The sequence below is a fragment of the Miscanthus floridulus genome, chromosome 10 (genome assembly GCF_019320115.1).
Source record: "Miscanthus floridulus cultivar M001 chromosome 10, ASM1932011v1, whole genome shotgun sequence".
NCBI lineage: Eukaryota > Viridiplantae > Streptophyta > Magnoliopsida > Poales > Poaceae > Miscanthus > Miscanthus floridulus.
Window position 1 is genome coordinate 9,849,850 of NC_089589.1, and position 12,900 is coordinate 9,862,749.

A 12,900-nucleotide genomic window follows, 5' to 3' on the forward strand; every position below is an offset into this window, starting at 1 on the left:
ACGCTCGATGCCTCCAGAGACGGCCCTGTCTCCGGCTCCTCCCTACATATGCACGAGCGTCTGCCCTCTATGTTATGGGTGGTCGACAGCAGCTCTTTAGCGACGCTTTGTTCTTCCTACACGTGCATGGGCTCCGCACCCCGCGTTATGGTTAACGGGCTAGCTAGGGCTGGAGACCTAGCTACATACTAACTAGTCGGGCAATTTATATTAAGTATAAATACAAACTTCACATTAACACTGATGTTCACAAAGCACCAACTACTTTATCACATCATGCTCATTTGCAAATGACTGCTGATCGTATTTTCTTCACCGCTGATTTTTTCTCCATAATTTATTATTTTGTACATCATGTACTACCATTCTACATATTTATCTATAGGAATTTCGAGCTATGCTCGGGGACTTCGTCGCTCGCCTCTTGACCTATGCTCGGGGACTGCCTTGATCACTCTCCGACCACGGCTTGGGGACTTTGTCGCTCTCTCCTTAACCTGTGCTCGGGGACTGCCTTGATCACTCTCCGACCACGGCTCGGGGACTTCGTCGCTCACTCCTCGACCTGTGCTCGGGGACTACCTCGATCACTCTCTGACCATGGCTCGGGGACTTCGTCGCTTGCTCCTCGACCTATGCTCAGGGACTACCTCGACCGCTCTCCGACCACGGCTCAGGGACTTCGTCGCTCGCTCCTCGACCTGTGCTCAGGGACTGCCTCGACCACTCTCCGACCACGGCTTGGGGACTTTGCGTCTCGACTACATGTGACTAGCAACTCGCATATAGTTGGGATATTTTTTCTCACTTAGACCTTGCTACAAGGCTCATACCTCGCCTTCCAGCAAGCTCGGGGACTACATCGGTATGATGCACCTGCCGGTGCATCTCGTATCGCCTGTACAATGATTGAATTCTCAACTTAACTGGGAATTCTTTTTAGACCCTGGCACCACGTGCCTACGTCACCTACTACCAGGCTCGGGGACTAAGTGGGCACATTTCACCTTGCTATGAATGTGTTTGTTTTTCGACCTCTACACCTCTGATGATCAAGGACGCTACGCTTCAAGACGCACTTACATTTCTTTTTAGAAATACAAGTGGGCACACTTCCTAGGACGGAAATCTTTTTCTTTCTTCTTAAGAGCACCATACATTCTTCAGACAACCTACTTCTCCGGTGACAACGGTGGTCGGAGATGTCAAGAACTCAAGCCTCACTGTTCGGAGAAGGTTAAAATGGCATGTCGCATCAGAATACATGGCGCTCGGGGACTAGCTGTGGGGGATACACCCCCGGGTACCACAAGATGGTACATGGGCCGCACCATCTGAGGTGGCCCGGCCCGTAAGATCAAGGCGTGCACATCAAGATTACAAGTTGTACTAGATATTGTAATAGTACCAAATTGGATACTTTACTTGTAACCTTGTCTCTTCTGAGTATATAAGGAGAGACAAGGGTCCCCTAGAGGACAGGTTAATCTATATACATCTCAATACAATACACCAAAGACACAGGACATAGGGTATTACATCGACCAGATGGCCCAAACCTGTCTAAATCGCTGTCTCTACGCCTTGTGTCACCATCTGGTTCTTGATTACACGCACCATCTACCGACAATCTACCACTACGGGCACCCCCTCGGTGGTCTGCCGACCATATTTCGTCGACAAGTATGAAATCATGTCTTAGTGATAATATAAGAGTTATAGTTCTTTCCTTAAGATTTCCAAATTTTCCTAGGTTACCCCTTTTGGTGTTGTAGAGCTCCAGTTATAAGCTTATGAAGTTGCATGGTAGACTCTGTCTAAGTCTGGACAGAGGTGCTCAATTGTACTTGATTCACCTAGTTAATTGTAGAATCACCTTGTGATGATAATAAACATGTTTTATATAATTTAATAATCTTTCTAGAAAGTTAAGGTTCATGCTTGTTTGATGTCTGTAACTCCAGTTATGCATTTTTAAAATTACTACTACTTTTCTGTCCTAGTTCTGTATAGATCTGAAATATTGGCATGCTTAACATGGTTATCTTTGGAATAAGCTTATGGTGATAATAACAATGTTGTAGCCAATTCATTAGCTTTCCAGAAAGTCTAGGATCACCTTCTTTGGATGTCTGTATCTCTAGTTATGGATAAAACAAGTGACTGGTGTGCTGTTGTCCAGATTTCTATACATGTGCTAGGTGATTGCTTTAGCTTACTCTTGTTTTGACTAAACATGTTGGTTAGTTTTTTTATCGATGCATGTGTGCAATATCTGAACTTAAGTTCACTTGTGTGCCATGCCTAATATGCTTGCTATCCCTATATAATAGGTTGTGTGATGTTTAGTTAAATAACTCTAAGTGCCTATGTCTTGCATGATCTGATGTTTTCCTTGAATGCAATTATGTGATGCATCTCATATTATCATTCTTCATATTCATGCACTTACATCTTGCATCTCATCTAGGTACGCTAGATGAACCACATGAAGGACGTGATGTTGGGGCCAAACCCAAAGACGGTGTATGGTGGACCTATCCCGAAGATGGAAGGACTAAGCAAGTGCCGAGATGGGAGATGCCTGCCAAGTGAGTGTCATCTAACAAGCACTAACCTAGTGTTGGATCCCAGGCAAGCCCCGAAATATTCTAAGCCTCCTAAGTTTTTACAAATATCACTTGAGTCCTTTTGTTTAATGCATTAGGTTATAAGAGTTGATTGGAACCACTTGATGCATAGAACAACCTTGTCCAGAAATATACCTTGAACCCTATGTAGGTCCAGGATCGAATGTATGCTTAGCAATGCTTAGACCAGTAGAAGTCGGGTGATTTCCTATCACCTGCGAGATATAGGTGGATACCAAAGCACGGTTGGCTATATTTGCTATCGTGGAAATAACCATGTGTTGATGAATAAAAAGAAGACCGGATGGGATGGTGATAGAGAAGCAACAAGGCATGGAGGTCTTGGGTGCCTATCTATCCCTATCTATGTCAATTAAGGACTGATTCGTTGTACGTCCTCATATCATGTTGAACGCATGCCTAGGACTTAGTTAGTTGGATAAGTCATTTCGACCGTGAAGCCGAGTAGCTCAACTTAGGTCGGGCCCTGGTAAGTGAAAGTGCGCACCCTGGTTGGCAGTAAGGATGTGTGGAGAGCTAATGGCATGAGTCCAAGGGCGGGTTTGAGTCCTGATCTTCCTAGAAGATTGGTAGAATCTCTGAGGGTGCGGCGCTGATTGGACCTGTGAAGTTGGTTCCTGAGTTGTATTAAGGGTGACCTAAGACTACCTTGGCACAGGTATATCTAGGTTTGTGTTAGGAATAATTCCCTAGCTAGGTAGGAATCGATTCGAATCGCCGTCTCTCCTAGATAGTGAGAACTTGACTGAGCAGCAACAATGTAGAGTAACTTAATGGAAACATGATGGTTATGATGATGATACTAACATTACTACACCATCTATGGTTACTGTTTCCTATTACTAAATGATATTCTACATGTTTGATAGAGGTTAGTTGCTAATCTAAAGATGAATAGCTATAATTAACTTGGTTACCGAATTGTAAAATGTATAGCTCAACTAGTGGCTTTTATGCAAAATTGTTGTCAAGCTAACTCCACCTATAAAGCCTTGCATACTCCTTGGTGTCACTTTATTTCTGGTTTATGATAGATAAGTCTAGCTGAGTACATTCGAGTACTCAGGGTTTATCCCACCATGTTGCAGGTGAAGTTCTCAGCCCGCTGAAGATGGTGGCTAACCGCCGGTGGGCTCGGTGATACTATATTTATTTCTCATCTATATGCTTTTATTAGAAGATGTCACTTATGCTAACAATGTATTTGGAACTTATATTAATGTAATCATTTGAAAGCTATGTTGTTTTCACTAATCGGTTTTGAAACCCAAGCTTGTACTATTATTTGTCAACCCATTTGTAATATTATTTCCGCTGCAACTCTACGTATGTGATGTGTATTTGCTTAATCACGTGATCTTAGTTGTGTTGTTGATTTATTGAGGTCCTTCGTAACACTCGATGGACTACCAGGTATAAATTGGGTGGTTTTGTCACACTACCTGCTGACACTACAAGGGACAAAAAGCATAAGTCACGACAAAATCCAACTAAAACAGGATAAAACTAAGGAACTAATAACTCACCTCAGTGTCGTCGGGTGGCAGATGCGTTTGGGGGGTGACCCCCCTGACCTTTGCTCTGCCTCATCGGAATGAGGCCGTTTCAAGCCCACCCCTACTCCTGGGCAGAGGGGCTCGCTCCCCTTAACTCTTGGGGCATGATGGCGGAGCCGCCCGCCTCCGCCGACATCTCAGGCACGGTAGTAGAGCCACCCATCCCTGCCAACTCCTGAGGGAGGCCGATGGTATGTCCCACCTCCACCAGCTCCCTAGACATACCCTATCCTCTGTGGAATGGGAAGGGTCCTGACTCCTACAAGGATGAACCAATACCTATCAGCACATCCTCATTCCCTAGGATATCCCACTCGACATCGTTGGCTACCTCATCGTCATCATCATCGTCGCTGTCGGTGTCCTCCTCCTGTTCCCATGCCTGCAGCTTCTATTGTCTCTTCCTCTTCTTGTCCTCCTTCGCCTTCCTCAGCCGCTCACCCTCAACGCGATTCACCACCCTCATGGATGAATCCCTCAGCAATGGTGCTGGGTGATCCATGAAGATGAGGTACCTTGGCTGGTCCTGCCCCTCTCAAAGTTAGTATCAAGAGGTCGGCAAATCTATTGAAGAGAAGGCATGAGAAGGGTAAACTTATGAAGACGACGTGGCCTAGTTCTGGCCACATCGGAGGGTGTCCCGACACTGGGTAGATGAAATCAAGGGGGGCTCCCGCATCATCCCATGAGAGCTCCATTGCCTCCTTAATGTGTTGTGTGATCTCGGAGTTGGGGAGCGCCCCCTCGATAAGCGTCGTTCCATCGAGCGATGCCTCAGGTGCCATAGCGTATGGCGGGAGTGCGCGCATCATCAATGGCACCACCCTCCTTGTGTGGTAGGCCCCGATGACACTCGACACCTTCAAGCCAATCTCCTTGAGGATGTGGAAGGCGGCGATGTGGTCCTGGATCTTCTTCTTGTCCTTCTTTGGGATGCCCCCTCCACAACTCTGGGGCCTCTTCGATTAGGCACCCGATGAACTCTGGTAGAGGGTGGGCGGCATCATTCTTGAGGTAGAACTACTACGAGTGCTACCCCTTGTTGGACGTTGATAGCCACATTGATGGGTACTCGTCGACTTGATTGTTCTGGAGCTAGATGCCGGCGCACCCCATCGGCTTGTGTAGCTCCTACCTGCCGCTCTTCTCCCTCTTCTTCTAGAGGGTGACAGCGAAGAAGTACCTCCACAAATCAAAGTGGGGGCTGATCCCTAGGAACCCCTCACATAGGGCGACGAACACCACCATGTGATGGATCCCATTGGAATTGAGATGTTGCACTTTGATCTTGTAGTAGTGCAGCAGCCCCTAAAGAAATCTATGGGTGGGGGTCGCAAACCCACGCTCATGGAAGTGGGCGAATGACACCACATAGTTATCGGGTGGCAACAGCATGTCCTCCTCATCGGGCGGCAGCCACTCCTTGGCCATGGTCCACGCGCAGAGAAGATCGCGATGGACGAGGCCCTCCTTGTGCTGGAATGTGATGTTAGAGTGGCACCATGGATCCATTGGAGATGGGGGCAGGTGGATGCAAGCTCAACGATGGCAGGGATGCAGAGATAGGAAATCTGAGTGATTGGCGGTGGTGGTCGTGGCTGCGGAGGCAAGGATGCAAGGTATGGAATCCGGGGAGCAGACCCATTGGTTTTATAGGGGCGACAGATGCGAGGAAACCAACCGCCCACCTAGATCTCCGCACCTGCCATGATCTGCCACAATGTCCCGCCGTGGGATGTGCACACGCAATCTCTGTTTGTTCCATCGAGAAACTCACCGGACATTTTGCCTCTCCGGACAGGCCTTGACTCGTTACGAGTAAGAGGAATATGGATCTAAAAGTGCCTCTATGGCCCGACTAGGCCCAGGAGTTCACAGGTTAGCCCATCGAAGGGTTCGACAACCGCTCTAGGCACCTTTAGGATGAGAGGTGGAAAGGGATGGGCCTGCTAGCGGCCAGTACCCGGGCGCATGAACGCCGTGGGCATCCTAGCCCATGTTTGAGTCTTGGTCGGTTATGATCCATGGTTTTTTTCGAAGGAAGGTACTTAGCCCTCGGGACCGGTCAAATGGACCTAAGAACTATATGGATTGACCACTGAGAATCTAGGGTCAGTCACCAAACTAACCCAAGCCTGATCCCCACGAACGGGATGCCGAGGGCCCCACTTAGACTAGCCCATTAATAGCTCACCGGGAGCCATGATTCGTCTTTAGAGGAAAATTGTGGCACGGCTCGGGACCCCCATTTTTATGGGAAAATGCTTGAGGGAAGACAATCGCAAAGATGAACCGATCCTCGACTGGGCCCCTGCTATGGGAGGGTGCTCGAGAAAGGAAATCACCGCCCCTAGGTCATGATGTGGGCAACAAAAGAAGGTCGAGGCCTTCAGAGTCCTCCCATTCAGAAAATCCTCAAAAGGAGTGTTCTACTCCCCCATAGGCTCGGGGGCTACTATCGGGGACCAATACTAGGGTACCCGAAGAGGAGCTAATAACCATCAACATTAATTCATCCGAGTAGTCAAGAGTGCGACTATAGCTCTAACTGACCCCCAGGTGTGCAAGCTCTGCCTCACCCACCCTCTGGGGGCGGGCTCTGCCTCGCTCGACACCGAGGTTGTGGGCTCTGCCTCACCTGACCTCTGAGAGATGGCTCCGCCTTGCCTAGCCTAAGGATGGGCTCCGCCTCACCCAATCTCTAGGGGTGGGCTTCGCCTCACCCAACCCTTGGGTTTGTGTTCTACCTCGCCCAACCTCTGAGGATAGGCTCCACCTCACTCGACCTCTAGCAGTGGGCTCCACCTTGCTCAGCCTCTAGGGGTAGGCTTCGCCTCGCCCAACCTCTAAGAGCTGGCTCTGCCTCGCCCAACCTCTAAGGACAGGCTCCGCCTCGCCCGACCCTTGGGTTTGCACTCTGCCTTTCCCGACCTCTAAGGATAGGCTCCACCTCACTCAGCCTCTAGGGGTGGGCTCTGCCTTGCCTGATGTGAGGTCGAGATGGCGGACTAGAGGGGGGGGGGTGAATAGTCCTTTCTAAAATTAATCGCATCGGCTAACCGAAACAAGTGTGGAATTAAAACTATCGGTCTAGCCAAGGCTACACCCCTCTATTTATGTTCTCTAGCACCTTCCAAAGATACTAATTAAGCAACAAAGGTGCCGGGCTAGCTAGAGCTCACCTAACCAATTCTAGAAGCAAGGTCACACAAACCTATGCCACTAGTAATTTAAGCAAAAAGGGAGCTCCTACACATGCTAGTAAGCAAAAGCACAAAGCTACCTAAGCTCACTAGCAATGCTCAATAACAAGGCAACCAATGCCAAATTAGAGAGCACAAATACTTAGCTACACAAACTAAGCAATGTGACTAACAAGGTTACACAAACCAAATTAGCCACACAAGGGAGCCACTTCTATGCTACACAAGCAAGAAGGTAACTAGTGAGCTACACAAGCTTAACTAAATACAAGAGCAACTACACAAGCACAATGTATATGAAAGTAATTACAAGCTTGTGTAACGAGGATGCAAACCAATGGGAAGAACAAGGTTGACACGGTGATTTTTCTCCCGAGGTTCACGTGCTTGCCAACACACTAGTCCCCATTGTGTCGACCGCTCACTTGGTGATTTGGCGGCTACTTGGCATCACCCGCCAAGCCCGCATGTTGGGCACCACAAGAACCTACCCCAAAAGTGAGGGTAGCTCAATGACACGCTTTACTAAAGTTGCTCTTCGTGGCTCCCGCAAGATGAGCACAATGCCCTTCACAAAGCTCTTCTCCGGAGCACCGCACAAGCTTCTTGCGGGCTTCAACAGAGACCACCACCAAGCCATCTAGGAGGTGTCAACCTCCAAGAGTAATAAGCACCACCGGCTTGCAACTCGATCACCTAGTGCCACTCGATGCAACCTAATGATGCAATTGCACTAGAATCGCTCTCTCACATAATCGGATGATCACTATCAAGCATATGTGAGATGGAGGGCTCCCAAGCACTCTCAAGCATGGACATAAAGTCCCCCGAGGTTCTCAGCACCAGCCATGTCTGAGACCCCCTTCTATTTATAGCCCCACGGGCTAAACTAGCCGTTACCCCTTCACTGGGCGTTTTTCGGGTTGACCGGACGCGCCGGTCATATCAACCGGATGCTGGACCTCAGCGTCCGGTCAACGGATGCTCGCCATGTGTTGCCTCCATTCAACCTCAGTCGCTTGATCTCAATGGTCAAGTGATGATCGTACGAAGCTGCTCAAAGTGACCGGACACAGAACCCCAGCGTCCGGTCGTTTCCAGTAAGGATCCAGTCATGTCAGGTCGGTCACGATCGGACGTAGCATCAATGTCTGGTCCTTCTCCAACTTTTCTTCATCATCTACATCACTGTACGTTAGCCTAACCGGATGCACCCTGCCAGCATCCGGTCACTTTCAGCGCCAGTGTCTAGTCAAAGACCGATGCCTATGCGCGCTCTGTTCCCACTAACCGGACATAGGACCCCAGCGTCCGGTCACTACATGACCAGCGTCCGGTGCACTCTGTGAGACCCTATCTTTTCTGTATAGGGCACCGGTGGCACCATCGGACTGTCCGCACTCTATGGGCAGACATTCCGTCGGTGGAGTTTCGAACCCTTCTCATCTCCGTTCCATCGCCGAGTTGATCCACATCAACTCCAACTTCATCTCCTTTATAAATGTGCCAACACCACCAAGTGTACACCACTATGTGTATGTGTGTTAGCATTTTCACAATAATTTTTCAAAGGATTAGCCATTCAACTTGCCACGCCACTCAATCCTAGCGATGATGCAAAGTTAGATCACTCGAGTGGCACTAGATGACTGATATGCAAACAAGTTTGCCCCTCTTGATAGTACGGCCATCTATCCTAAACCCAGTCACAAACTTCTCTACACACATATGACCGGTGAAATGAAATGCCCTAGGTTATACCTTTGCCTTGCGCATTCCATTCCATCTCCTCCAATGTCGATGCAACACATGCACCAACATGATCAACAATGATATGATCCACTTCATATCATCACATGATCATATTGGTTCATCGATCTTGACTTCACTTGCTTTTTACCGTTGCCTTCGTCCATCGGCACCAAGTCTTGCTCAAGCTTCATCGCCACACGGTCCATTGCTCCAAAGCCTCTGACTTATCCTTCATGCTTGCAACTGGTACATCAAGCCAAGTCTTGTCTTGATCTTCTTCACCTTGATCACATGACTCAATGTCATGTCTCATGTGCAATAAGCTCCTTCATCATCACATGTGTGAGCTTTGTGTCATCTCCAAACCATTTTCACCTTCACAACATATGTTGCTCACACACATGTACTTGTGGAATAATCACCTGTGTATCTCACATAAACACAATTAGTCCACCTAGGGTTGTCACTCAATTACCAAAACCACACAAGGACCTTTCACTCGACCTCTGAAGGCTAGCTCCACCTTACCCGACCTCTAGGTATGGGCTCTGCCTCGCTCGACCCTTGGGTTTGCACTCTACCTTACCCGACCTCTAAGGACGGGCTCCACCTCACTCAGCCTCTGAGGAGGGCTCTGCCTTGCCTGACCCCTAAGGGCTGGGTCCACCTCACCTAGCCTCTAGGGGCGGGCTTCACCTCGCGTGACCTCTAAGTGCTGGCTCCTCCTTGCCCGGCCTCTAGGGGTAAGCTCCACCTTGCCTAATGCTTGGGTTTACGCTCCACCTCGCTTGACCTCTGAGGGTGGGCTCCGCCTCATCCAACACTAAGGCTACGGGCTCCACCTCACCCAATCACTAAGGGCTGGCGCCGCCTCGCCCGACACCAAGGCCATGGGCTCCACCTCACTCGACCTTTAAGGGTAGGCTCTACCTCGCCCGGCCTCTGGGGGGGACTCCACCTTGACCGACTCCAAGGCTAGGGGATCCGTCTCGCCCGATGAAGACCAATAATGCCGCCAACCACTCCAGGTCCAAGCGAATGGGCCTGGGTCAAAGCTCTAACGCCAGTGAGGTGACCGAAATGCCCCAATATAACCCGTGGCCATGATGGGCCATACCTGGGGATTTACATCAGTTCACCATGACGTCCACCAGGATGGAGTGGAGCGCCATGACTGGGAGACGATGCTTGCACATGGCACTAATGATGGACAGGGCCGCAACATGGAGCTATCCCTATTGACGTCTATAGGGTCGACGGGACCCCTATGAAGGAAAAGAAGGACCCGATGATCCTAGAGGACTTCTTCTCCCTCTCATTCTCCTCTTTTTCCCTCCACTGTAACCCATACTTTTCCTTGGCCTATAAAAGGGAAAGTAGGGCATCCCATAAGGGGCATCGCAGCACATCGCATCAATTCAAACTCAAATCCATCAAACCCTGAACCGATCAGAACACACAAGCACACAGCCAGGAAGTGGCCGAGCTCTTAACACCCATTCGCTCCTCTCACCAAAGACTTGGGACCTATCCCTCTCTCAACCATTTATAACCCCTACTATGAACTTTCAGTGCTAGTAACACAAGTAGCAGCAATGAACTGGACGTAGGGACATTATGCCTGAACTAGTATAAACCTTGTGTCCTCTTAGCACACCATCCGAGCCAAATGCGCAATATTAGAAATTTACTAGTCGGTGGCAACTCAAAACACTGACACTCAGTATCCTCCTCCTCCCCAAATTCAATCACATGGAAGTGCGAGGAGATTGTTGGATTGAACCCCAATCGAGCCTGACCAATAGCATAGATGCTAAGTGACAGTTCCCACAAATTTTTGGTTGTCGGATAGCAGACGACATAGCGGGATCCACCAGGCTCAACGGACAAGCATAGGATGAGGCCTTTGCAGCAATCTAAGACAACTAACCTATCAATGGGGTATGGCAAAAAGGACAAGTTGGGGCGTTCACTGGTGACACTAGTGAAGTTTTGCTTGTCATGATCGCCGTCGTAGAAGAAGCCAGCCATAGTCTAGGACAGCACCTTACGGTTGTCGAAGATGAGGTTGTTCCAGGAGCGATAGACACATTTGCAGCAAAGCAAGGAGTGAGCAGGGAGGTGGTAGAGGATATCGAGAATGACATCCTCTATGAGGCAGGCCAGTGCGTTCCTATTGTTGGGGGCCGCCTCCATTTCAAAGAGCCTATGATCGTCAATATGCAGTAGGATGAAAGCTTCCATAGTAATGAGATCACTAAAGAGCAAAATAATCTAACAAAGATCAATTAGTGAAGTGCGAAAGCATTACCCTTGCCTTTGGATCTAGCGGCGCGAGGCATGTAATGGCTCACACAAATTACGAGAGACGAACAATGCATCAACCTTGAAGATGGAGAAGTGGAAGTAATAGTGATGCAACTATGTTGTGGGTAGTTCAGAAATGGGGAAATAACTCACACTGAATTTACTACCGCTGGTACACCAAATGGTCGTATAGGGCAAGCTGTCATAATGCCTATCCTAGACGGCTCGGCTTTTCATACGTCGGAGAAAATACCACTACCGCATCTATTGTTAACCCGTGGGTTGTAGAAGTTTCAACTGTCAGTTTCCTTCCTTAGGAGGACTCCCTATCGGTCCAACCGACGGTGGAAGTATCACACCGTCGCTTCTATCACTATGATAGTGAAAGTGGCGACAGTGATAAATCAATTTGTAGTAGTGTATACATTAGAAAAAAGGGGGACACTCATTTAATTTTGATAAACTACTTTAAGCTTTCTTCTACATTTGCAAACTATCAAGTGAGTTTGACCTCTCATGGTGTTTAAATCCAAAAAAATCCACCATTCTTTCTAATGTAAAAAACCTTAAATTTCACTATTTCTAAACCATGAAATGAGGTAATGAAAGGTGCATACCAGTTTTGATAAACTACTATAAGCTTCATTCATCTTCATATTCAAACTATCAAGTGATTTCGATCTCAAATGGTATAAAAATAAAAAAAATCCACCATTATTCCCAATCTAAAAACCCATAAATTTCTCTATTTCTATACCACAAAACGCGCCATGCTAGTGATGAAACATGAGAGGATGAAGTTATTAACCTTTAGAACTAAAGAATGGATGGAAAAATGAAATCTTCACCAATCCTGCAAGCATGAACTCCTTCCACGAGCAAGAACAGAGAACAGGCAGAGAGCTTGAAATGGCTCAGGCTGGGGGAGGAAGAAGAGAAATTATATAGCCCAGGACATGTAGTCCTGGTTTGTGGTTCAAACTTGGATTACAAGTGGCCTTATAGTCCCCAATGGAGCCACAAACCAGGACTAAAGGTTTAGTCACGGTTAGTAGCTCCAACCGGGACGAGAAGACACCCTTTAGTCCTGGTTTGAGCCACTAACCGAAACTAGAAGTTCCCTCCTGCACAAGCCTATGGCTCTAGCCGTTGGGCAGGGGACTTTAGTCCTGGTTGGTGACTCCAACCGGGACTAATCCTCTCTTTAGTCCTGACCCCAAATATGGCCGGGACTAAAGCCAAAAAACGATGCAAACCGAAAGTCTGTTCTCTGCTAGTGTAAACTCATCCGGTAACTCCAACCCAGTCTTCCAAAGACTTCAAGCACCATCACTTCTAACTTCTTGCATCCACTTTTCAAAGCCGCTCGCTCTTCCTCTTTAGACAACCCTGACCACTGTTTGATCTAGTATGCCCCCCAAGATTACCTGC